The following is a 27,644-nucleotide window of genomic DNA, read 5'->3' as shown; positions in this document are numbered from 1 at the left end:
GCGGGGGGGGTGAGGTGGGGGGGGGGTGCTGGAGCCTATCCCAGCTGTCTTCGGGCAGTAGCCTGGGGGGGGGACACCCTGAAACGGTTGCCAGCCAATCGCAGGGCACTCTTAATATCTGTTAAGACTTATTTTTTTTATACTGTGCATAATGAATAAATAATATCCAAGATTATACTTTCAAAAAGGGGAATCGGAAGACAAAAAAAAAAACCCTCATGAAACACATCATTTTCAAATGAGTGAAAACATTTTCGTTTTGCGTGTGCAGATTTTCGGCCTGCGTGCGGCTCATGCAAGCAGCGGTGTCGGCTCTTTGGCAATTTATCACTGAGATGAATTGATCCCCCATCACACGGAGCAAGAATTGACTGCTTTGGTGAAATATGGTGGACCTTTGCAGCTGGCTGCATCGCTTTGCTCCACTCCCTCCTCCCCCGCACGTCTATTTAAGCCCCGAGAATTATGGACCACTGCCATCACAGTGTGACACTCGATTTAATTACAGTGATCGTGATATATTGCAAAATAGACTGTATACATAGATATTTGGTGCTATGGACTCTTATTAATGTTATATGCATATATAGTCGGAATTTTACAAGAATCAGTTATGATAATATAAAGGAAACATTCATAACTTGAACAAAAATTTTATTTTAACATGCGAATGTCTGGAAGTGTTTCCGATCTTCTGGAGATTGATTTCTATTGTGCACTCATTTTTATTTGCTTATTAATCATTTTTGTTGAACTTCCACTTTTTATATTATTTGTTGTATCATATTGTTATCCTTTGTTATTGATATTTTGCATGGGGTCCTTGCGTACCCACAAAGGTGCCCCCCCCCCCAAAAAAGCTCCGCCTACTTCAGTTTCCTCGAAGATTCCAAAAACTTGCATGGCAGGTTTTCCGTGAGCGTTCTAAATTGTCCCTCGGTGTGAGTGTAAGCGCAGATGCTTTCCCTTTTTCAATCAACATAAAGTCATGTGACTCCCTCAATAACATAAAACGACATCATGGGTCGTCTCTGGACTTGAGGAAAGTGGGTGTGGCTACTCGGCCCAATCTCATTAGGAGCTTTACAACTTGGTGCTCGTGCCTGGCGGTGTTGCACAAAGGTGCCGCGCGCTTCTCTCTCTCTCTCCCTCTCTCTCTCTCTCCCTCTCTCTCTCTCTCTCTCTGTCTCTCTCTCACCATGACAGCTACCTCCCTCCCTTCCTCTCTTCCACCCTTCATCCCTCCCACACACACACACACACACACACACACACACACACACAAACACTTCCTCCCTGAACCCGCCTTCCCAGCCCCCTTTTCTCCCCTCCCTCGCTCGCCGTCTCGGCGGTTAGAAAGAAGCAGCCCGAGCGCGCAGCTTCGCTCAGCTGTAAGCGAGGAGCGCCGATGAAGCTCCAGCCACGCTGAGCACTCACAACAAATACTCATCATTCATATCAATAATAAGAATAAGAATAAGAATAACAATAAACGTGGATGTTGGAGCCCCCCCCACCCCTGGGAACATGGAAGCTTCTTTTTGAGCATGATGATGATACTGAGCTGAGGCACGCAGGTAGGGAACCTCTTCTGTTTTTGGACTAGAATGCAAGAAGCGTGCTTTTTTTTTTTTTTGAATGAAAATGTTGGGTGGTAGATGAGCTGCGCCAAAAAAAAAAAAAAAAAAAAAAAAAAAAACCTGCAATGTGAGCCGAACTTGTCAGCGCTCGAAGTTTGCATTCAGCACCACGGACAGCTCCGTAGTCTGACTGGCTTCCATTGCTTTCAATGCAGAATAAAAAAGTTGTTTTACAGCTCAATAAATTAGCGTAAGAGTTTTTTTTTTTTTTTATGATCAGAGTGTGCACGGTGCCAGTGTGGGGAAACAAATACGAAATGATTAGCCGCCGCCTATGTATGGCCTTAACCTATTTTATTCGAGTGTGCGGTCATTACAGTTTGGCCGTGCGGGACTCACTGGCAAGATAAGCTGAGGATTTCGCAGCCTCCGTGCCATCTGTCTTTGGAAATGCACCCCGGAAGAGTCTCGCTCGCATAAAACCACAAGACGGCTTGCTTTTGCGTTTATTTCGCAGAACATTTGACAGGGAAACCATCCACAAAATCTCAAAAGGATGATGAGTCACAACTTGTGTCGGATCGCCTCACTTGCTTGCAACTTTTTTTTTTTGCCATCTTCCGTCTCTCTCACACTTCCTGCCACCCCCGCCCCCCACCCCTCATCTCCTTTATCTTGATTATGCAGCTGGATGTTTGAGTCAGCTATTTTGTATGCAACTTGCCTGAGCTCGCTCTTTTTTGTCGAGGGAGAAAGATCGTGCCGAGGATACCGAGAGAATTACAGCTTCTTGTGACGGTTTAAAAAAAAAAAAAAAAAATGACGCTGCCCGGCTGGATAAATTGCTGTTTGAGGGAGACAGATTTGCTGTGGTGACAAAGGTTTCGGAAGCGTGGCTGACCTTATTAAGCAGGAGTGGCGATCGTGAATGACACATTTCTTTGGACGACCCGGACGGAAGCATCCAAAACTCTTATGTCAGTCTGAGAGAGAGAGAAAGAGAAAGCAGAGTGAGGCTGCACTTTGATGCATAGCGTGACAAAACGCTTAAAGCGACAGTAAGGAATAATTGTATTTGGCCCAAGGCCGCTCCCCGCTTAATTCCAAACTGTGTTAAGAATCCTAATTGCCTAAGGAAAGCTTCACATCAGATTGACAAGTAATGCCGAAGGAAGCTGAAGTGATCAAACGGGGCTCGAAGCTAATGATGCTACGCTAATGCAACGCACATGCTAACAGAGATCGTCTATGTCGGCATCCTGACATCAAACCTCTTGGATACAATGTCAGCCTCAGGTTGGCGGCATGGCTCGGTGGTAGAGTAGTTGTCTCCCAACCCAGAGGTTGGGGGTTCAATTCCCGGCCATTGCGACTTCATCAAAGTGTTCTTAAGCAAGATACTGAACCCGAGTATTTCCTGATGCTGCGTCATCAGTCGGTAAATGAGGAATGGGCAACACGATGGTCAACTGGTTAGCACATCGGCCTCATAGTACAGAGGCGCAGGGTTCGATTTCGGTTCTGGCGCGGGTTTTCTCCGGGCACTTGGGTTAATTCCCACATTTCAAAAACATGCATGGCAGGTTGAGTGGGCACTTCAAATGTCCCGAGGTGTGATTGTGAGCGCGAATGGTTGTTCCTGGTGTGCCCTGCGATTGGCTGGCAACCAGTTGAGGGTGTACCTCGCCTACTGCCCGAAAACAGCTGGGATAGGCTCCAGCACACCCGCGACACCGTGAGGATAAGCGGATTAGAAAATGGATGAATGGATGGATGGCCTCAGGCCGCCCCCTGCTAAAGTCCTACAACTGTGTGAAAAATAAAAAATCGGTAAATATGCCAACCAGCTTAAGGCTTGACTTTAGCTCGATGGATGGATGGAAGATGAAGTGACAAAAACAGGGGCAAGAAGCTAACGCAAGGCTAAAAGCTTGTCTGTGTTAGGCATCACCAAAACTTTTGTCAGGCTGCAAGAAAATGCGCTGTGAGGCTTCTATGATAAACGTTACAATAATCATAAAGTGTGAGTAAAGGATAATTGTGCCCCCCCCAATCCCTTCATCAAAAATACAATACAAGCCTACCAGCGTTGAATTTGCAAATGGCAACATCCCCTCAGCACCTATATGCTAATGAAGCTAAGCTAAACGCTAACATAATTCATCACGAGGTGATCATTTGAGGCAAAGTTTGTGGAAGCACAGCCAACACATCCAAACAGTAACATCACCAACGCTGATACCAACACGAGAAAAGTATCCTGGCTGGTCCACCACTTTTATCATCTACCATTAGAGACTTTATTCTCCTTAATACAAGCTATAGCATTGAATAAATATCAGAGCAAAGTCAGCACAGGGTGTCCTGCCTGGTCCACCTTCATTAAAGACAGTATGTTAGACAATCAGATTGTTGCATACTGATGCGCCCAATAACAATGAGGATCGCACTGCTTGTCTTGTTATTCTTGAGGCTCTACTCCTACTTTTCATTCTGTTAAGACGAGGCAAAAGTTTAGGGATACCTGGGGACACTATTGTGTACACAGAGCTCGCGAACAATAACACTCTATTCCCTTCCAATTTCTTTGCTCTTGTTACAAATTACAATAACAAAGACGTTGCTATGTTTATTGTACTTGTTTGACTAATGACTGTCGTGTAGTTAGGGAGTGCGGGTTCTTCTTCTACGGCTAACAATGTGTAAAGGGACCCGTGCTGACATATGGAACGATAGCACGGCACACACACACACACACACACACACACACACACACACACACACACACACACACATACGCACAGCATCCCAGAATCCGGTCCCCACAACTCACTTGGGCGAGGATGGCGAAGTTGGAAAATGAGCCACAGAGAGAGGATAACATGATGCTTCTCATCATGCGAGTTTGGATTTGGTTGGTAATGTAGTGCTTAGAGTGGCAGTTTCTGGCATGTGCAATATGTCGGGTGGGACGGGACAGCGATGGTCCCTCTTGAGGCTAAGCGCTGACGACAAATAGTTGGATTTTCATCTGATCAAATGTAATTTAAGGATGGGAAGGCGCCTCATTCTTTGGGTGTGAAGGTTGTAATCTGTGATCCAATCCCTCCAATGACCATCAGGGGGAGTTATGACACTGCTGCTTCATCAATGAGCTGCCCTTGAGCAAGGCGCTCAATGCGGGATGCTCGCATGCTGAATTTTTTTGTGTGTGAGAAAAACCTCCTAAATTGCATGAGGACAAAAGAAAAAGCTGTGTGACTTCTTACTGTTCAAATTTGTGTGGTGTACTCAAGATGACCAAAACAGCAAGACACGTAATCCTATTCCCGTCAACAAACGCGAGTCTGTTGTAGTACCAAGACTGACCTTTAGAGGCAGGGCAAGAAGACAAAGAAGATAAGATCACTGTTCGATTATTTGCTATTGTTGGCATTGTGGTTGTCAGCTCTTGTTATTTTAATTGTGTAGAGTGACAAATTGAACACTTTGAAAACCGTCAACATAAATTGCCGTCAACTAGGTTTTTTTTTTTAGTGGGAATAGGCGGAGAAAAGTCTTGGCACAGGTTTGGGTCTCTTTTAGATGAGATCACCGTGGATCATAACAACGCTTGACTCTTATGAACAGGGTGGACCTCTGGAAATTCGACCGTTACGAGCGGTTTGTGACCGATCAAAGTATTTCTCACATTAAATCTCCGACAAAGAGTGTCACAAAAGAGAAAATATCAGTGAGATCATTTCGATTTTGACAAGCGATGACATCATGTACATACATGTGCACTCACACTACTAAATACTACTACTATTAGATGGCATGGACAATTTTTGCTATGTAATAAACCTGAACAATATTGCTCCATTTCTTTTACATGGTCACTTGCTGCTAGGCAGAGATCACAGGGCACAATCGTTTTACTATTGCACCACATCAGATCTAAATCACACATCAGAAAGACAGAAGACAAATTCCAAGTTGCCACTGGTTTGGTGCATGTCAAATAGATGACCATTTCTATCCTTCAACATCTAAAAGGTGAAGGACGGCGCTCACAATCGATAATGCTGCCCACACGTTTTGCCTGAAGACACCACACATGAACCACCCATTGACTGCAACTTTTCACACTCTGGGAGGCACAACCAAGAAGTCTCAGACACTCCATTATCTCATAAAGTCTGTAGCCAGGAGATAAAAGCTGAAATAACAAAGCAAAGCAAAGAAAAAAAAAAAAAAAAAAGAGGGTATGCTCTTATTTTACTTTGCCCCTTCACATTTTTTCCTCGGAAGCTCACAATGAATCAGCACATTCTTCTTGGCTTTATCCCAGAATACAAAATGTGTAGCAGAGGCAGATGCAAAGGCGTGAGCGCTTGTATTATTCTTATTAATAATAAAACGTGATAGAGGTGGTTGTGTCCTAGACCCCTAAAACGACAGACATTTGCCTTGCGCTTGAAAACTAACAACACTGGTTAACCAACGTTTACGAATCAAATGTTTTCAAAAGAGATGCAATGAAACTCTTCTCTCATTTCTTATTTATTTTGCACGGATTCTGAATCTGCCCTTGATTTTTTTTTTTCTCCGGCGAAAAAATAAAAATGTACTGTACATATAAAAGAAATATGTATTACCGGTAATGTTTACAAAACGGCTACGTGCTTATGCTAAACTAACATGACACTGTGGAGAAGCGGGACATGACGCACAGGCGTGCCTGTTCCAGCCCATTCAAGCTCAACATAACGTAAATGTTGCAATTCACGGCTGTGTGTGTGCGCTAGGAAGTCCCGCCTCGCTCTCGTTAAACGTCATGCGCTTTGCAACTTCCCGTTATGTAAGAACGGGACTTGCGTGATTAGAAGCAGGGATCGGAATAGTTTGGGATATTTCATGAGAGTTCATTTTGTTAGATTTTTTTTGTTTTTTTTTCTCAAAACCGATTCATTTTAGTTTGGTCTTTGTTAGTTTTAGTCTTAGTTTTAGTTTTCTTTGAATATATGTCGTATTTGTCAAGTAGGAGATAAAATGAAAAGGTCATAAGGTCGTTTTGTAATCGTAAGTAAACTCCTATTTTCAAACGACCTTTTCTAGCTCCGCCCTTGTGTTGAATGCGATGGGCAGGAATTTTTTTTAAATTTCTTTTTTTGTATAAAATCCTACGAAATTTTGCAACAGTAAATTCACAGGCACTTTTACTGTACTGTAGCCTTCTTTTGATCAACACTCATCACAAGTAGTTCCCGTTCTAGCTGATTAAATGCTTCTCAATTGCGACGTCCGCCTCCGTGTGACTGTGCTGCCACTCAAGCATGACTTCAATGACACTCTTTGCAGCTTCAATGGCATCATCCTATCTGGTCAATCAAAACAAGCCCATCAATTATTCATTAATGTAACAGCAAAGGGGCGGGAATTAATGAGCTGGCGGATGTGCAAACATTCAAATGTGCAGCCATGGCGTTGCTTTGCATTTGGCGGGCGTGGGCGATTATGTCCTGTCGCTGTAATGCCGTGTAATTTGGAGTTTTGTGAACCCGTCAATATGAAACTCGAGAAACACAAACAGAGCGGCTGGCAACAAAGTCAAACACCGAAGGAAAGATGAGTGGAACGTTTTGAAAGAGATGTTTTTGATACGTTCGGGACGCAAAGGAGGAGAAATGCCTTGCACACCCGGGGAGCTATTGAGCAAAGCTGCCTTTAGCGTTGACAGCTGGGAATATTTACAGCCCTCCATCGGGTCAATAGGTGACTTGTCATGGAAATCAATACGGAGCCTTCATTCTCTGTGAACGAGAAGGCAGCTGCAGCAGCGATGCGCCCTGCATACTGTGTACCTGCTCAACTTCAGTAAAGATCTTTCATGCACCCTGTAACTTGATAACATGACAAGCTGTCCACTGTAGTCACTGTGAAAGAGGTGAAATGATCAAAAAAAATCATGGAGTGCATGGAATAAAAGCACATTTTTGCCACTTGAAAATATCTCAAGAGATGTATCGAATCGTCTTTTACTGGAGAGATATCTTCGAAAGAAATGGCACATTGGCAGTACTGACAGGCTCACACATATTTGTGCGAAATGCCATACCATAGTAATCCCAACAAGTCCAAAAAAAATTTATTTTAATTGAATATCATATCACTATTCAATCTTTTCATGCGTTCCTCTCACGGGTTTCCTGAGAGCTTTTTTTTTTTTTTTTTAACGTGCCAATTGACATGATTGGGATGCTGCTTCGGCCGCGCTCGCTCGCTTAGCCCCTTAGCGAGTGAACAAACGCTTCTCTGAACGTACGCCGCTCTGAAGTCAAAGTCAAGAGTACGAGGCGCAATCAAAGGATCGGGCTCGGACGACCACTCCGAATGCCGGCTGAAGGTCATCATCGTGTAATCTGCTTTCGCGGCGTGGACGGAATGTGTTGTCTCACAGCTTGAACTCGGAGTGATTGCTAAGATTCCAGCTAGGTCTCGATATACTGTACAGCCTAATGGATGACAAAATGCATCCCCTGCTGGAAAACTGGCAGGCATTGTTCCTCTGACGGAAAGTGAAGTGAATGCTGCAAGTAGAAGAAAACGGACAAAGACGTACAGAGGCTATATGGAGAAATCAATGCACTATTAAAACTGCTGGGTTAAAAGTAATGCAAATCTGATGAAATAGTTAACCCAGCGGTGGGTCCAAATCCAAAAGCCACTGCTGTCTTATTCATACCCAGTGCATTGGGTTGAGGATTTGACCCAGCATGTTGGGTTAAGCAGTAAAAGGAAAAAAAAAAAGATATTTTTTATCCATTCTTGATCAATAATAGTTTTTTTTTTCATGTATGATGACAAGCAAAACAATTCCGGATGTAAAATCGCTGCTAGTATTCGTGTCTTCACTTGCCTAACAACTCCGCGAATCAATTCCTCTTTGCAAATGAGTGCCGCTGTCACAAAATGTATTTTGCTTCAAAACTTTTTCAACATGGCGGCAAGGCCGAAAAACTCTGATGTTTGGCTGGATTTCCTGTGAAAAGATCTCACCGGGGCTACCACTTGCCAAGCTTCCGTTTCATCCAAGAGGGGAATACTTCCAGGATGAAGAATGAAAGAGCGTTTAGATTCATATCACAAAAAACAAAAAAAAAAAACATATCGTGGGAATGGGCTATTACAGCAAATCAATAAAGGTGTTAGGTCGACATGGAATGAAAATCAGTCAGAGGATTGAAAAGTAATGATGAGTACAGACTGCCATTGTATGGCTCGGGCTATCTGTGGCTAAAATTGGCTCTCCGCCGTTTCATGAGAAGAAAAAGTCATCCAAGCAAACAGCACAAAGCGATTCTCGATCATTCTATCGGCGCGGACAGCTTTGAGGACCCAAACCGTATTTAGGCGGCAAAGGAGTCTTGTGTATGGCATCCAATTTCGCGGAGAGTGGCAGCTTGCGCAATCGTCAGAGTGTGATCTGACAAGAACGGGGCAGTAAGCCACTGTTGCTTCCATAGTAACCTAACAACAAAAATAAATAAATCCAATTCCTACTGTGTTGTAAAGAGCTTTCACGTCGCTTCAAAAAATAACTTCTTTTTGGTTTGGTTGCATGAAAATTGTGTCCCCCCCCGCCCGCTCTCCATAATTTCTGGACAGTTCGTCAGTTTAGTAAACGCGTCAACTCGGAGGCGCGGCGCCTGCATTATTGAAGCACCGCTGGGCCCTCATCAGTCGCGTTGGGAACATCAGAGAGGACGCGTTGAGTCGAGGCGCGTTTAATGAGGAGATGAGCTCTTTAAAGAGCGGGTGGGACACCACAGGCTGAGTCATCAATAATTTGGGCGGCCATATGTCCGGCCTTTCGCAAAAACCTGCTGACAGCTCGCTTTCTGGTCATCAAAGTGAAGTTTTTTTTTTTTCTTTTAAACGGGGACGAATTATACGCCCCCTTCGTCAGACACACTGACGTCAATGTCAACTTAAAAGGCTGAAAGGGTACATCTGCAACTTTTTTCACAATCCAAAATAGTTCCCGGGTGTCTTCATAAAATGTGTTTGGCTTTCTTCCATAAAAATACAGAAAGAATAAAGAAATACATCCACTTGTCACACAAATTCTGTTTTCGGTTTGATGTTAAACAATCGAGCTGGGTGCTGCTGTAAAATATGAATTTTCACTCTGGAATCAAGAAATAATTATTTTATTTTCTCTTTAATAAACCGAACTGCACTGGAGCCCCGACAAAGATAGCAGGGATCGTATCGGTAATTTCCTTCGCGTGTGCAGCACTTCATCACCAAACCCCCGAATGACACTCGGAAGTTATTGTAGCAGATCTGTGCATGTGGCGCATGCAGCGGACACATCCCAAAACGCAAATACAAGCAAAAGTCAGACCAGTTTGCCAGCAGAAAAATATTGACTTGAACTTTCCAACTATTCGCATACAACCAATTAAACTTTCAATTTCCCATAATAAGTTTCCTTTTAAGATTTTCCGTCAAGTTTCTTGTTTTTTTTTTTTGTTTTTGTTTTTTTAATTGTTTGGTTTTCAAGCCGTGCCACGTGTGCTTATCATATGTCCCACAATTCACTTTCATCCGGCTCCAGTGTAATGGCTTCATTTTTCACCGCCGTGCGACGGCCACATCAAGTGAGGCCAAGTGTGCTGGTAGGACACCATCGCCATGGCAACTGCCTCCAAACTTGGAGCCATGCTAGCCGCGTCTTCTTATAAAAGAAAAAAAAAAAAGAAAGAAAAAAAGTGTCAGTATTCACACGGGCGAGGAGATCTCCATGTACCATGACGCTCACGCTGAGAGACGTTTTTTTGAATACTTGACACCGTCGCAAGGCTTCAATATGATGCAAATTATTCTCTCGGGTCCAGCCGAAGTGGCTGCGTGCTCCACAATGAGAAACCTGCTCACACCCATGTCTTACTTCATAATAAGATACTCCCGCACAATGAAATACAAAAGGACAAAAAAAAAAAAAAACATGTCAAAGGTGAAGTTTTGTTTCACACATAGCAAGATGTCGAATGTAAATCCACAATAAACGCATTAAGAAAAAAAATATCCGTCATTAAAGTAGCCTAACCGAACCCAAGATGAACAAGATTTTATAAATGGAAATCCTTCAATGCAATTGAACGCAGGCTCTTTATGGCAACCGCCTGTCTCAGGAAGAGAAAACAGCAAGGGATGAGAGAACAATGGGCACAACAACAGCAACAACAACGATGCTGGTCCATGCTGAAAAAAGATCGCAGAATATTCACTGTTCAAAATAATTGACCCTCAACTTGGATTGTTGTACAAAAAGGCCCATTTTGGGGCGTTCTTTTAAAACCACCAAATTTTGGGGTTCTTGTGTGCAGGACAACCCACAAGGTTGGGTTCCATTGACCCAAGTAGTCGTAGTAGTCCGTTTTTGACCCACAACGGGTTATTTTGGACCCAAGTGTTTTTGGGTTGTTCAATCTCAAAGCTGATGGTTAAAAAAATCAATTTAGAAAAAGTTGGCCAAAAAAATGGACCGACCGGCTACTTTGTGTTATTTTGTATCAAACAACCCCTAAAGTTGGGTCAATCTAAGTAGTGGATGGGTCCATTTTTTGGACACAATTTTTTTTTTCGAGTGTTCAGACAGATATTACAGTATATCATGAATTTGGCAATTTATCCGTCAAAGAAATTGAGTCAAATACCAAACACTAGAATTAAATGACCCTTAAAACAGCTGGGTCAAAACTAACCCCTTAATTAGACCAAGGGCCTTGCATGGAGGATTTGACCCAGCACGTTGGGTCAAGACTTTGATCCAACTCGGCAAACCTTACTGATGATTTAAAGCTATCATGAAATAGGTGACCAAGTTATCAGTGCACTGGAGCTGTTGTTAAAAATAATAATAATAATAATAACATCGACTTTATGAGCAATATTTTTACCCAATGAGCCATCCACCCCACATCGACTCTTTCCAAGAAGGTACCTTTAAATTTACTTCAACTTCAGAACACAACTAAGCTGTCTATAACGGCGGCCATCTTCAACATCTCAACCCAATCTGCCGGGTCAAAAATAATTACCGGTAACTCAACCAATTCAAAATCCACAGCGACCCAGCCGAGTGGGTTAGGAAAACAACAACCCAGAAATTTTTAGATTGCATCATCAAATCAAAGGTGTCACTCCAGAAAATCTCAAACAAAGCTCTCAGCGCAAGACAAAGCAAGACGCGCCCTTGAATGATCAGCATAGGAAGCGCCAACCGGCGCTTGGGAGAGGCGCTCGGTCCCCAGCTGCCAGGCCCCCAATTCTGCCACCCCACCTGTTGTCACCTCATCAGACGGCACCAACTTGAAGAGCGATTCATTTCAGCCCGGTGAGCGCCCGCTGCGAGAGCGGTGAGGAGAGAGAGGATTCGCGCTGGCGGATTGTCAGGTCTGCGAGGTGTTATTCCTCCAATAAATGCCGAGATTACGTGGAAAAGCCTGCATGCCAATTACGCCGCGCTTCCCTCAGATTTCTCGTAGTGCAAGTGCTCAGAAGTCGAAAGAGAAGTGAGGCATAACCAAGCCAAAATTTCATCTGAATGTGTTATTCCACCAAGTAAACCGGCTTCGTTCTATATAGTTAGTGGCGCATCGATTAAATCAACAACTACTCGGTGATCAGATGAAAGGATAATTATTTTTGCCAATTCCAATCATTTTTGAGAGACCTGAATATTGTCAAAATCTGTCTCAGTAGTCCTCCATGAAAGCGAACTGATTTATCATTGCGTTGAATCAAGACACAAACATCTGCTTTTACTTTTGGAAAATGATGATCAATATTTTTTGCCCATTCTAAGAAATACAAAATACTTTATTAAAATGTTGTTGGTTGCTGCCTTAATTGTAATAACAAAAATGATAATAAAATTTTTTTTTAAAAAATCATCCTATTATCCTCATGAGGGTCGCGGGTGTTCTAGAGCCCCCGGTGGCCAGGTCGCGCATAGCAGAAGAATTGATCATGATGCACAAACTGATTAATTTTTTTTCAATTACACCAACATGGTCTGTGAGACAGAAAAATGTGATAGGATTCAAAACTTGGACCAAATGGTGAAATATATATATATATATATATATATATATATTTTTTTTTTTCAATTTGAAAAGAGACTGTGGACACCCTGTCCATCCGTTACGCGATTTAGGGCGGCATAATTTCCTCGAAGTGAATTCCCGGGAAAACTCCTCAATAGCATGTCATGTTAAATTAGCTTCATAATAACGACTTGATCAGTGGCTTAAAGCGGACGGAATTTAATTTCATTTCCCTTACTACTAGTCGTCTTTTTTGGCCAACGTGAGCCTGATTAAAAATGTATCATTTATCTTGGACCGCCTTGCTGATGCAAGTGACTGTATTTAAGGATGATGGTAAAAATGTAGACTTATTATAGAAGGTGCAAGCTCCACTAACTGTATCGTTCTCTGCTTAATCTGATTTACAGCCCAACGCGACAAGCCCCTGTCGCTCGACTTTTAATTAAAAATGGAGGCCTTTTCTTTTTTTTTTTTTCCTTCCCTCTAATCTCTCTTTCGCACTCTTGAAGGATTCCAGCAATCCCCTCTGCTCCGATGGTGAAGATAGTGCCAATATATGCCAACTGCACTGACAATTACCTGAAATTAATGCAACCGCACTGCTCGTGATTAATAAATAAATAGATACAAAATATGGTAAATATGTACTGTGCATACACAGATAAAAAAAAAAATTGAAAAATGAAATAAAAGAACTTGTGAAACAAAGCAAAAATGCTCACATATTTTTTGAATAAAATAATTTAATCAATCAAAAAAAAAAAAAACAGAAAAGGGAAAAAATATATTTTTTTGCGATGCTATTATTAAATGCTATGCTAAAATGATTTATTAAAAACTAAGTCAAGTATTTGACTAAAACTACCCAAAGGTCTTCTCCAGCTTTACTGTCTAAATTTTGTATCAAAGCTCAAGAACTGAACAGCAGATTGTGCAAGTGTACCTAATGTTGTGGCATGTAGCCGTCCCTTGCCATATTACGGTTCCGGTTTTGAGATTTTAATGTATCGCAGGTTTGTAAATTGTATACATCAGATTTTATATTGTGTATTTTTGTGATATCACAGGATTTTGTGGTTAGCAATTTCTTTTCTTCATTTTATGTGTCAAATATGCATGTGGTATCGGTTACTTGGTATTGGTATTGGGGAGTACTCAAGAGTTGAGTACTCACACTGGTATCGGTCTGGAAAAAAAAGTGGCATCGAATAATTCCTAGTAAATAGCATACTACACATGCGGTGTGTTAATTATTGTCTGTCTTGTTAGCCAGACGGGGCGGGCAATCTTGAAATAAACAGTTTCCTCACTAGAATTTTAAATGAGCTGCACGTGACTAATATTGAATCGAAAACCAACCTCCCTCAACTTAATTGCTACACTGAATGGAAATGAGGTTTAAAAAAGAAAAAGGAAGAAAAAAATGCGGGCTGTGTTCAAAGCAGCATACTAAAAAGCGTGTTGAAGTCGTACGTTATTGCTTTGACCAAATCGTCTAGTTCAAAGCTACTAAAGTTGGACAAGGTGCCGCGTGTGGTCTCGGCAGATTCGCGCCGCTGATTAAATACCTGCTCGGAATTCCATCAACAAGTTACCATTCGGACGAGACGTGTGTACAAAACAAGCAGACACCGTCAGGCTGCTTTGAGTCACTCAGGTGCTCTGATTCTTTTTTAACCCGATAACTCCCACAAATGGATTTAGTGGGCTTAACGGGTCTGTTTGGGATGTGAAGGTTAAGGGCCCCCGGGCAGTAAATGACTCGTGACCGTGTTGCGATTGTACAGACGCATGGTTTTCGTTCTTTTTCGTTACTTCATCCCATCACGTGATGCTCACATTTGGACATTTTTCCCTTCACTTGCCGCCCCAGTAATCAGATTCTAAAAAGCAGAAAATACGCTGAAAAAAAAAGCCGAGACACTAAATAGCTCATTTCTTATAGTGCAGAGTTAAAGGCACCAAAATCAATTCAAAAATGCATTTGTTAGCCACTTAAAAGTATTTTTTTTCCACCTCAAGTCGAAGATTGGGGCTCATTACAGAGCGTTGCATTCTCACTTATCTTTATAACAAGCTTACTGTTCTTATTTGGGTTTCAAATGAATGCCTTTTGTACACCTGGCTGGGCTGCTGTTTAAATAGGCTGCCACCATTCATTAACATTCAGAATACGGTCGTCCCAAACAATGTAAGCCTGAGGCTTGCCGCGAAAGATCTAGTTCGTCGGTTTTTGTTCTAAAAAAGTGATGCTGCTGTTTTTTGGACATCTGTTAGCTCGATCAGGCAATCAGACAAGAGACAAACTTTAATACACAAGAGAGACTAGGAGTCAAGCGGAGTTGTCTTTTAACTTGTGTACAAGGAGAGTGAACGAGTGTAATCCATCACAATCTCCGAACAGCTCTAGAAACGTTGCTCGTCTCTCGTCTTTTATTGTCTTTGGGGAGTGTCCAAATTTCTAAAGGGGTTGGGAAACACCCAATGTATTCCTCGATAATTAGAGGAGTGATGCTGACGTTTGTGATAGCAGCTGTGGATACGTCAGAGGCGCGCCGTCCTGAGGCTGGTATCTTAACTTTAAGGTTGCGACCAGGAACAAGCTGGTCTCTTCAGAATGATAAACTACTTTGACTGCACGCTATGTACATACATGAAGTCCTTGTAGTGTCATGCTAGTAATTTGATTACTGTATACATTTAAAAGCAGAGAGTGATACATTATGTACAATTTCTCTTACATTTTCCTGAGGGATTTAATGGTGATGAATTTAATGAAAATCATCAACATAACATCGTAGTGGTCGCTTGTACGGTTCAATATGAATACAGTAGAGCAGCGGTCCCCAACCCTCGGTCCGTGGGTCATTTGGTACCGGGCGGCATAGAAAGAGTAAATAACTGACATTACTTCCGTTTTATTCATTTCGGAATCTGAATCTTATTTTGAAAAATTACCGGATTCCATGTCACATCCGTCTACAGTATGTCACTCTTGACGCAGGTCAAGACGCGATTCTCGGTCACGTGATAGATTACTGCTAAAATGAAACCCAGGAGCTGGTAAAATAAGTAAAAAAACAGACGTCTTTGGAAAGTTTCTTTGGGAAGGGGAAAAGGCAGAGCCAGGAGACTTTACTAGAAAAAGGCTACATATAAGAGACAGTATCAGGAGTCCTACTTAAAATATGGATTTATCTCAATGGGACATTCCCGCGCACCAGGTCCACTCTGTATAAAATGCGGCAATGGTGAGTTGTATTTTTCATGCACTTTGTATTTGCGGTGTATGTTATTTTGAAGGCACGTTTAAACATTACCATAGCGACCAGAGAGTGTTGCGGCCGGATAGGACGTTCCTCGGGTCATGATTCGTTTTTATTATGTTTCGAAAATACCACAGTTTTCATGAAGGTCATATCATATTATTTTGTTGTATTTATCCGGGCTGAAAGGCCGGTCCTTGAAATATTGTCTGACATTAAACCGGTCCGTGGAGCAAAAAAGGTTGAGGACCGTAGCAGGAGAGGATTTTCGCACAAACAGGTCACTATATTTGGGGCTTGGGTCATTCTGTCCTCTGTCTTTTTGCTGGACTTGAATTGATTCATTTGATCGGAAGCGTGGAGGAAAACAAGATCTTGCGGAATTACATAACAAGGCCTCTCAGAAAACTGGAGCGGCGCCAGCGGAAGCTTTGAGGGACCGACGGGCACGGGCTCCAAGTCCAGCTCCTCGTCTCTTTTTAATGTGCTCTGGATACGCGGCCACGAGCAGTGTCACTCGCCTGCTAGCCTACATATGCTCTCCTCCGGGGCTTTAGTCGCCATAACTTCATCTTGAAGAATCCGATATCAAGTCTTTAAGAAAATACAGTAAAGGGGGGAGAAAAAAAAACCTCCTGTTTTGGTGTAAAATGAATCCATACAGCCCAATATCAAAATTGTGTGACCACGTCACTCTTCCGCACATATCTGCACTCATCAATGAGCATTCAAATGCAAAACAGCCCAAATTTCATTTCCTGTCTTGTCTGTCATCATTTGTTCCCTGTTGAATCCCATTTTTTTTTTTTCATAAAATGCATTTTTATGTGTGGGCACCTGTTAGGGCCGTCAAGCCCTTTGATTGCTGGAAGTGTGGCCAGCGGGGGCACACGAGCGTCTTGCAAGAGAGTTCCCTCATGTACTCCACTGAATTACCTGTCAGCATCGATTACACACAGTCAGCGCGGACGGGATCGCAGCTTTTCTCTTGCCGAGAATTAAGATAAGCTCCTGCCTGCCTGCCTGAGATGGCCCTTGCTGACCCACCTGTTGAGTAGGACGGGGGATATGCACGCATGTGTGTGGCGATGCTGTGGCCCCACGCGATGAACACAACATTAAGTACACGGGATGCAGTTGATTCAGTACCAGCCAATTCTAGACCAAGTCTGAAAAGACTTTTAAAAACGTCTTTGGGAGTGAATGAGTTAAAGAGCTGTTTGGGGGAAAAAAAATGCTCAGTTTGGATTGACAAGAATGACACAATACGGCTGAACAACATTTATTAACGGTGTCAATACAAAATGAGGACTGAAAGGCGGCCATTTTGGGGATTTTATCAAAAGATATGCCTCAAAGTACTCAAGTTCACAACTACACAGCGGTTCCATTTTTGACAAAGAGACCAGTATTCTCGTGTATGTTCTTAGGAAGACTGTACTTGGTAAGCTCACATATTCAACTATGGTCTCCTGAACCTGTTGTAACCGGAACCGAAAGTTCCTGTTGCTTTTCGGGGAATTGCGACAATCGAAAGTTTGATTTCTTTCAATTCTAGGTACCTCGAACTCTTCAATATCCAACATTCTTGGAACTTTAGGGGGAAATGTAGTTCCAGAAACTTGAGAAGACTTGACCCTTGTGTTTTGTGGGACCCAAAGTACTCAGAACCAAAACTTACAGAGAAGTGCCTTGTGGAAAGTTTGAAAAAAATTGATCCAGAGACCACTTAAAGGAAGTTCATTATTTGACACTCATTTAAGGCTTTGTGCCCGAATCGCTAGCCAGTATTCTAGCAAGATGAAAGTTCCGCAATTGCTAAATTTCTTTGCGCATCTAATGTGGGCGGGGCATGCCATCAAATTTCCTGATCATTTTGAGAATTCGCCATACGGTGCGAGGGCCCCTTCATTGCTGCCAGTAGACCGAATGCCGGAGCCGCATAACGAATATTGTGGTTGCTGAGTGTATTATCCAGACGCATACTCTCCTCATGACATCCCCCCAACCTCTCTCGCTCCCATTTTTCCAGCTCTCGGCTCATCGGTCTGCCTTTTTTTCAGCCCCGTCGCTTTCTCGACACACTCCATTGATGGCAAATTCCAAATAAGAGAATGTCCCCATTTCTCTTGTTATTCAAGCGCAGATAAAACATTCGCCTCGTTACTTCCTGGGAAATTGGAAATGCAAACACCGGAGGGGGCCATTTCCTGTTAGTTAGCGCGCGCCACGCCGTGCACCTTGGAAGCTGAATGGACTGCGTGTGGGAGGTACTTTGCTTGCGCGGTCTTGCATCACCTCTGATATGTCCACAGATAAAAAGACGGGGCGCCGATGTTTGATCTTCTTCATGCAACGATTCCTTATGACTGTAATGTCCGAGACTGTGATATTCGATGACAGTGACCTGATTAAAAAAAAAAAAAAAAAAGTAAACAAAAAAAAAAAATGGTGCTCGATACGATGCCAGTGTAAATCGGGCTAATATCAGAATAATGCATGCCTTGTAAGCATTCACTCCCTGTTGTTTTAACCATTTGAAGGCCTGGCTTCTTCTACATATGATTTACATACATTTGCATTTTTGCTTTATAAATAAACCATGGCAAATGCTTTCTAGGAGTTAAAAAAAGAAAAAGTGGTTTATTTCAACAAGTGCAGCTCGAGGGAAATAGAGACAATCTTATGCAGAACAGCAGTAAATGCTTATTTAAGTGAAATATTTACAGTAGAGGGGCATGCAATGCATCTTGATAATATGGGAAGGATTTCAGGAGGGCCTCAGTTTGTGACTAGTTTGAAGTTACCAACAGTCATACTCCCTGTTTTTTATAATCATGGCCTAAACATCCATCCATCCATTTTCCGATCCGCTTTATCCTCACAAGGGTCGCGGGGGGTGTTGGAGCCTTTCCCTGCCGTCTTAGGCGGGGGACACCCTGAACCAGTTGCCAGCCAATCGTAGGGCACACAGACGAACAACGATCCACGCTCACACTCACACCTAGGGACAATTTAGACTGTTCAATCAGCCTGCCGTGCATGTTTTTGGAATGTGGGAGGAAACCGGAGTACCCGGAGAAAACCCACACAGGCCCGGGGAGAACATGCAAACTCCACACAGGGAGGTCGAAGCTGGAATTGAACCCGGTACCTCTGCACTGTGAGGTTGTCACGCTAACCACTGGACCACCAGGCCACCCTGGCCTAAACATGTTTTTAAAATTTTTTTAATACATACAAATATCTACCGGTACTCTAAGAGCTTACAAATTACGCATATGCCGTCATAAACCAAGGAAACACCGTCGTCTTATTCCAGAGGCCCCGCCAACATGTTTTTGTAGTTTATTAGCGCAATCCATCACGCGATTTCTGACCTCTAATGCAACTCGCTGTATGTTCCCCTCAAGCACGACAGAAGACATTGATTCAAATAAGTAAGGAGGTCACTGCCGGGTTTTGGCGAATATTCTATTTCTGGCTCACAGATCAATTCGCTCTCCTTTTTTTTTTTTTTAATGGCTAAACTCATGTAAATCTCCTTCAGACAAACTATTTTATGAGTCATCCAAGACAGTTGGCTATTCATTATCATGGCGGGAGCTGCAGGTGATGCATCAATATGACACAGCTGCTAAGCAGCGCTTTCTCAGGCACTGCCAGCGAATATTTTTTTTTCATCCTGATTGGACTTTCTAATGTGCCCCCAGAAGGAGGAAGACAAAAAAAAAAAAGAAATGTGTGACTTTGTGATCTTGATGTCGTTAATGTCGGCCCTGAAAATCAACACGATAACTCGCTTGGCTCTGAGTTGAATGTCGACTTGATGAGTCTGGTATCACTGAAAGTGAAAACTGATTAACACTAAATGGTGCAGACTTTTCAATACGTCCACCTAAGTGGATACGGGGAAGAATATATTTGCGGGTTTCGTCTCAGCTATTTCAATTTTGCAAATACAAATGGGTCTTTTCGGCGCCGCGGGAAATGAGATGCGAGCGGGTATAAATACCATTCCATCATCGAAGGGAGGAGGAGGAAGGAACACAACTAATAATTGTTACTATCAAATCTGGACAATATCGGGTTCCTTCCGTCGGACATGCCGTGCGGATTTATGCGCTTGCTCTAAACATGACGCAATAATTGTTTCTCTTGTCAAGCCATGTTGTTACGATGCAAACAGCTCCTAATCCCTCCTATAATCCTATCAATTTCACAACTGCTGCGGCTTCCTGTTGCACACTTCCCACGAAAGGTACAACGACTACAGACGGAGCGCATGCTTTTCAATGTCACTTATGTAAGCGAATGCTATGCTATCGTTAGCGCGTTAACCAAACGGTGACGACTTGAATGTGAGGCCTGTTAAATTCAAGCCAGATAAGCTAACAAGGCTAGCAACCAGCTATTGTTTGCAACATTTCCTTTTCTTGTTGCTTTGGGAAGTCGTAAGACAACGATTCAGTGGCTCTTGATCTTGACTCAGCAAAACACAAGTGGCGGGCGAGGCAAGAGTTCTGGAAAGCGAAACGCAGTTTTAGCCGAAAAAGAGAAAAATTCGGAAATTGACCCACAGAATGGCCTTATTAGAGAGGACCAAGAGGGAGCAATTAGGCTAGAAAAACCACAAGGGCCATGCAAGCACTGAAGTGAAAGTCAGAAACAAAGGGTAGAATCAAAGCAGTCCAATGTCACAGGCGAGTAAACGGCAAGCGTAATCAAGTGTAAAAATGAATTTGGGATTTGTTGCAGGAGATCACTCTATGACGGATGTTAATCAACATGTCTGACTGGGAGTTTTGGATGAAAGTTCATCGACATGTCTGACATTGCGGATAGGCTTGGCTGAGGTAGACTGACTTGTTTCCTGGCATAACGCTATTATTCTTAGACATATGCGCATTTGCATCTTTGGTGCATCTATCTTTTATGTATATTTTTTAATTGATTCACTTGCATTCACTGCCGCACCTTTTCCCGATAAGACTTTCTTCAGGCTTCCGAATGGCGTTAAAGGATTCCACCGATGGGTTTTACATGCAAATTTGACTGTTTGACTTCTTAAGCTTCATATCTCAGGATTTTAAGCACAGTCGTATTTTAAAAATGAAATACATTTAACACTCATATGGGGAGTCCAACAGAGAAAAGTCAAGGTTGTTCTTGGAGCTGTCTCTGATAAAATGCTGCCAAAAAAGCCAGACTGTAAAATGTGTTGATAGCCATCTGGCTCCGCCCACACGCAATGCCAAAAACCTTCATGTTTTGCCATTTTAGTGGCGCCCTTCTGTCTATGGTTGCAATTCGACAAATTCTCAAGCACAGGTTTGTCTTCGAAGGACCCTTAGCAATTGCCAATAGATTCCAAATGCATCCATCCATCCATCATTTTCTAATCTGCTTATCCTCACAAGGGTCACGAGCCTGCTGGAGCCAATCTCAGCCGTCTTCAGGCAGTAGGCGGGGGACACCCTGAACTGGTTGCCTGCCAATCGCAGGGCACACATAGATGAACAACCAACCGCGCTAACACTCACATCTAGGGACAAGTTTTCCATTAATCTGCCATGCATGTTTTTTGGATGTGGGAGGAAACCACAGTACCCGCAGAAAAACCACTTTTTTTTGCGGGTCTATTCAGAACAGATATGCCTACCAAATTTTACAGTGAAATTTGATTTTGAGGCTGAATTTTCAACCAGTAGAGTTACTGTGAGTTGTCAAATTTCGTAGCCATGCTCCATTTCCATGCAATTGCAAAAACTCAAATGTTTTCCAATTCGGTGACACATATGTGCCGAGTACACGAGGTTGAAATTTGGTAGTCATTTGACAAAATCTCAAGAAGTTCATTTTGAAGGACACATGGAAAAATGATGCTGTGAAGTGAAATTGGCTTCGGGGGCTGAATTTTCAAAGAATTCCATGGGAGTGACTAGACTGTCGTAGCTCGAGCTCACAAATTTTAAGTAGGATCAAAATTGCCTGTGAAATTTGGGTCGTTTCTGAGTTTGGAAAAGCCCTCCAAATTGTGATTTACTCGACTTAAAATGAATAATGACGAAGAAACTAAACAACTTCATGGTGGCATTTGTACCTCACGCTTGGGACATAAAAATGAGTCAAGAAAGAATTTATCAACCATTAGAGCCGGACTGAAATGAGCTGGGACAAGTTTATTTGCGCGAGGGCGATGCACTCACCTTTCTAATCACTTTTTGTAGCAGGGGAATTATTATTTTGCCCTCGCCAAGACACAAAGCGTTATGAATAGCGAGAATAACAAGCTTATAATTGGATCCAGTGGGGGAGGATCATTGTCCCCATTAGCATCATTTGCGTGCCATCGAGTCGACTCAATCTTCCGTTGTCCCCTCCTCAAACCCTCGGAAATGAACATTTACTTTCTGTAAATTGATTTTTGCTGGTCACATGCGTGGAGAAACGCTCCATCTGTCTCAGCCTGTCGCCTCCTTGACACGTCGCGCGCTGACGTGGCGAGCTTTATCTCTTCCTATGTAAAATGCAAAACACGAGTCCTCTTTTTTTTTTTCATTTTTGCTAGCCTCTAATCCCTCTAATCCATTATTTGTCATGCCCGGGATATGCTCCATATTTCTGAACCACAGCGGGATCAAGTGATACTGGTGTAGTAGGCGAAAGGGGAAGGAAAAATAAGGTGACGTGTGACACGGCTATCGTTATCAGACGATTGTCAATGGCGCCACGGGGACAGAGCGCCCGAGGGTTACTCCATTCCCTTTGGGCCAGCTCCGATCTGATTTGTCAGACACACTAGTGGCACACGCGCACCCATGCCCATGCCCTGCAGATGGCCTGAATTTTCAGGCCTCCCTGGGTCACTGTTACACACTCCACACAATCATTTCATTAGGTAGACGTTCACATTTGAATGTCATCAAAAATTCCTATTTTCTATTAAAAAAAAATGTAGATATACAGATAGATAGATAGATAGTCATTGTCCGACCTGCTCCGTAAAACATTGACACAAGCATCGTTGGTTTCGTTTCTTTTGTCAACGCTGATGTGATAGCTTTGGCTAGTTAGCATAGCATGCTAACGGCTAATTTAGACTGTTTGCTGCCATTTTTGCTCTCAGTCCCGAACGTCTGCTTCAATAAACAAATCACTGTTTGTCATCACTTATTACCGGTAACAAAATAAAAGGGGCTTGCAGAACTGTTTTTTTTTTAAAACACTGCAGCATCGTGCATTTGGCCTCAGATGACGACGTACGAAACATGACTCCCTCTTGTCTGATACTGCTTAAATGTATAGATGAAAGTGAAGTTAAAAAATACCCCCCGTTGACTACACTTGGATTTGAATATGCTTAAAACATTAGTACTGAATGGGGGTGGGGGGGGGGCGGCGGCAGTGTCATGTGGTAGCAAAACTTTAGTGTGTGTATGGCACATAGTCACATCGCAAAACACACATATAGATAAAAAGCTCTTGTATTCGATAGACTGTCCGGTGACTTGGCATATAGATGGCAATAAAATGGCACAGGTGTGCCTAACGTTGCAGTTGGTAGGGGGGGTTTAGGGCACCCTCACCTTTGTTTCAACATACGCCATATCAGTTGCATTTTATGCCGAGTATCACTGAGTAAGTTGCACAGCAAAACGGAGCCTCTCCCTTGTCTTCTTAAGTCACCTGGGATATGTTTTACAAGCACAGTTGTAAACAAAGGCATCACAGCCCGGCAATACTGATGGGCTGATGGGCTGCTGGAACAGCGTCGTGCCGCACCTCAGCGTCAGGCGCCTGAGGCTGAAAAGCACTGTGTAGCTGCCTTCCCCCGCGCTGGAGGGATGTGTTTCTCGACCTCAGCCTGCATCACATCTGCTGTCTCTTCCCTCTTCTTCTATCCCAGCCTGAGCGCGCTCCCACCCCCCACCCTCACATCCTCCTCTCCACCGACCTAACGCACAATCACTCCAACCCTCACCCTCCACACAGTGTGAGGAGCACTGACCACAACCGACTGAGGGCAGCTTTAATGGTCTGCTACAAGCGCCTCGTGCTGAGCATCTGAGGCAAGACACAGTTGGCTCTACTGGATGTTCACTGCTTACTTTTCTACTTTGCCTGTTTTATCATCCATGCGCTTTTTTTTTTTCTCACCACTGGCTTTTCCTCACAGCGGTTTGCTTTAGTCATTCCACATATGTGTATATGCAGCAGCTATTCATATTGAACATAAGAGATTCTCATCATGTTCATAAACAATAGTCACTGTCAGGCTGGTAGAATGTGATGGATTAAACCGAAAACAATGACAAAATTTCAACGCGTCGAGGGGTTGTATCGCCAGACGTACCACCAAAGGCTTGGCTTTGGCGAAGGAGGCATAGTCAAGTTGTCAGAAATAGTTGTACAGAGAGCGTAAGCGAGACTTATTTGGCTTGTCTTTGAATAATTTCGCTAAATATAATGGCTAGCCTGCTAGTAGCCTACAGCGCATTCTCCAGAATTCGTCTGTGTCATCGGACGGAAACGTCAATGAAAAAGCCAGTCACTCAGTGATCATGATAACCAGCAGTCGAATCTATTTTTGAATTAAGGTACTTGTTAAAAAAAGTACATTTAGAGCCTTCAATGCGATTTAAACGTTGAACCTTGGCCATATTCCAGCATTTGTCCCCCACTCTCCCGCCCACTTTCCGGTTAGAATCAGCAAAGGCTCAGATGTCTATCAGTGATCGATTTTTCTTGCCTGCCCTGCTGTGAAAACATTCAATACTGACACTCGTAAATGTTAAGTGTTGGACACACATCCTGATAACCGGGGTGAAATCGACCATTTTTTTTACCTCCCGATGGGCCGATTATCGGACGGACGTCTTTCAAAAAAAAAAAAAAAAAAAAAAACTACCCAGTGGTGTGGGATATGTTTCCTTCCTGATGTGCTCTGAAAACAGTCATGACTGTCGACCCCGCTCACATCCGTCAGCACGTCGCCGTCCGTCACCCGACGTCTGACGGCAACGCGCTACAATGCGCAGTTGACATGCTAAGCTGCAACCTGCGATAACGCTACGCTAGCATGATGTTTCTTCGGGCTCGGCGGACTCAACCACCAGTCACTCACGGGCCTTGATGGACGTGCGTCAGCCGGCGAGGAGAAGTCGCTGACAGCCGTCAGCGCTGGCGTAAAAAAGTGTTGCGCTCGAGTCGGTGTTCTCTTGTGGAGACAGACGTCCTCCTCCGGATCAGCTGTTTAACTCAAGAGGGCCGACAGTTGCTTGTTCTTGTCTTCCTCAAAAGGCGCCGCCGCCGCCGCCGCAGAAGAGTCTGCTGGCTGTGAAAGAAAATGTTCCACTTGTCCAAACGCTTTCTTGTAGTCGTCTCTCCCAATGAAGCGGCCTGACTGTTTGCTTTTGTTTTCCAGTTGTTTGAAAACAAGACTCTTTCTCTTCCATTTGGGGCTTTTTTTTTTTTTTTGGAACAAAATCAGTTCGGATTCAGCGGTTTTTTTTTCTTCTCCAAGTGCCTTGTTTGCTTGCCTTTTTTTTTTTTGTTCTTTTGAGATTAAAGTCCTGTTTTGATGTGCATCTACCTCGCTTCCCTGCAATCAGGTCCTCGACCCTGCCAGAACTGAACAAAGTGAAAATAGTGTAGTGGGTTTGATGTTCCAACTTCTGCCTTTTTAGGTCCAACATGTCCCTGGATGGTTCAAGAACAAATGAAGACAAAAACGTCACCTTGTCAGTGCATCGCCCATCTTCCGTCTGATACATGGTTGCATCCCTAAAATCATGACCATCGGCTGATGATGGGCTCTCACTTTGACACCGAGAAAGAAAAAAGAGCGTCAAAGCAAACTCCGACGTCGAGTAAATAAACTAGCAGCTCTTGTCGATGGACTCATTTTGACAGGAAATGGATCACACCGCGCGGCATCCATTTGCATCGCGTCTCCCTGCGATAATACTTCCAGGGAGCTCGGTGATCGAAGGGCGCCGCGGCAACGATAGCATCGGCGTTGTCGCGCGTCATGCTACGTTCGCAGATTCATAATGCATCCATTCATCGTCACCCTTTCATGCACCCTGTGACCTCACAACATGATAAGCTGTCCACTGGAGTAACCGCTGTCCCTGAAGGGGTTAACGTCACCGCAAACGGACACGTTCATATGGATGCAGGCTGAGCGTATCCTTTTAGTTTGTGAGGAGCTGACAAGGTGTATGCCATCAGTAGGGAAGGCGCCGGCGAGGTGGTGGGGTTGCAGTGGTGGTGGTGGGGGAGGGCGGGGGTTGTCGCCTATGCGATGACGAGCGGTCTCAGTGTGCAGCCGACGCATTGGCACAGCGCCGGTCAGCTTTGAAAAGGCAACACAATCAAGGAGATACCCGCACCCTATGATTTCAGCTGCGTCCGCTGTGACTTCTCGCACCTCCTGAACAAACAACTCGGCGACAACGCTGGATCGTTGCTTCGCACGCTGTGATTTGTTGCTTAGGGCATGTTTGCCGATCGCATGGCCCGAAAAGTAATTCAGTCAATGTGACCATTCCTTGATCTCAGTTACTCATGACAACTGCTACACCTTGCGGGAAATGTAAGCAAACAATATTTGGAGATATTACAGTATTATTATGAGATGAAATGCAAGAATAGCGCTGGAGTCATGACAATAATGTCAGCGTATCATGAGAGGCAAGTCATAATAATATGTTTATTATTACATTTATAATGTATTTATTTATTTATTTTATGTATTTATATTATATTATATATAATAATATTATCCAAATAATATTACAATATAATCTCTCAAGTCAAGAATCTTGCAATTGAAATAAAGAGTCGTTCATTTTCTCACCTTTTTTTCTCCACAATCCTACATTTTTTTTCCTCATTAGTGTGCCTCAAACACGCATATTTAAAAAAAAACATCATGAATTCAGGAGAATTGGTGGTAACAAAATCTGCGTAACTATAGGGCCATTGCTTTGAAAATAATCTTCAGAGTCAAGAAAGTTGCAACACTATCAAACTGTGAGGTGATGACAATAACAGTGTGGCTATTATACTGCCAAAAATAAAATGGTCATGAAATAACCTTACCAGCGTACCCTAATACATCATTGTTGCTTCAACAACCTGAATAAATGGGGTCTTGCTTTTGTGCTGACTTGGACAGCATGCTGTTAGTTGCAGTTCTCTCGCTAGTACCAAAGCATTCTGCCCATCACACAAATTTGTATCAATAACAACTAATTGCTTAGATAAATGAAGACAGTCAAAGAAACACTCATGGGTATTCTGGCCTTGAATCCTTTTCCACTTCCCTAATTGCTCTGAGCCGCTTGGCTCACAACGAACACGGCAACGCGGGTCGTCGTTGGACTACTATTGCTGCACCATTCTAGAAATGATGCTAGCGTGTGATATATAAGCCAGCATTTGTGACTCAAGGAGGAAATGTTTATTTGGCTCACGGTGGAGAAAGTCTGGCATAAAGTACTAGGAAAAATAAATCCACATAAATACCGGCCATATCATTAGGTACGATTGTACTACTAATACCTATATACCATATCCTGTCATGTTTTGCAGTTCGTCAAAATGCACTGCATCGTAATGAGAGCCGCTTCTAACATTTAGTTCGTATGTACCATCCTGTACTTTAATATTGATACGGTGCAGTAACA

General features: G+C 43.2%; 1 protein-coding gene across 1 annotated transcript in view; it reads left to right on the top strand.

Annotated features, from left to right (window-relative positions):
• Window positions 1–1,342: 1,342 nt before the first annotated feature.
• elfn1a (extracellular leucine-rich repeat and fibronectin type III domain containing 1a) overlaps window positions 1,343–27,644 on the top strand; it is a 66,297-nt gene continuing 39,995 nt past the window's right edge. The window contains exon 1 of the mRNA XM_019866443.1: window positions 1,343–1,577. The gene's annotated coding sequence lies outside the window, so the exon portion shown is untranslated. The remainder of the gene's footprint in view (window positions 1,578–27,644) is intronic.

Source organism: Hippocampus comes, unplaced genomic scaffold (assembly GCF_001891065.2).
Source record: "Hippocampus comes isolate QL1 unplaced genomic scaffold, H_comes_QL1_v1.1 scaffold99, whole genome shotgun sequence".
In the NCBI taxonomy this organism is placed as follows: Eukaryota; Metazoa; Chordata; class Actinopteri; order Syngnathiformes; family Syngnathidae; genus Hippocampus; species Hippocampus comes.
This window is presented reverse-complemented; position numbering and strand designations above follow the sequence as displayed.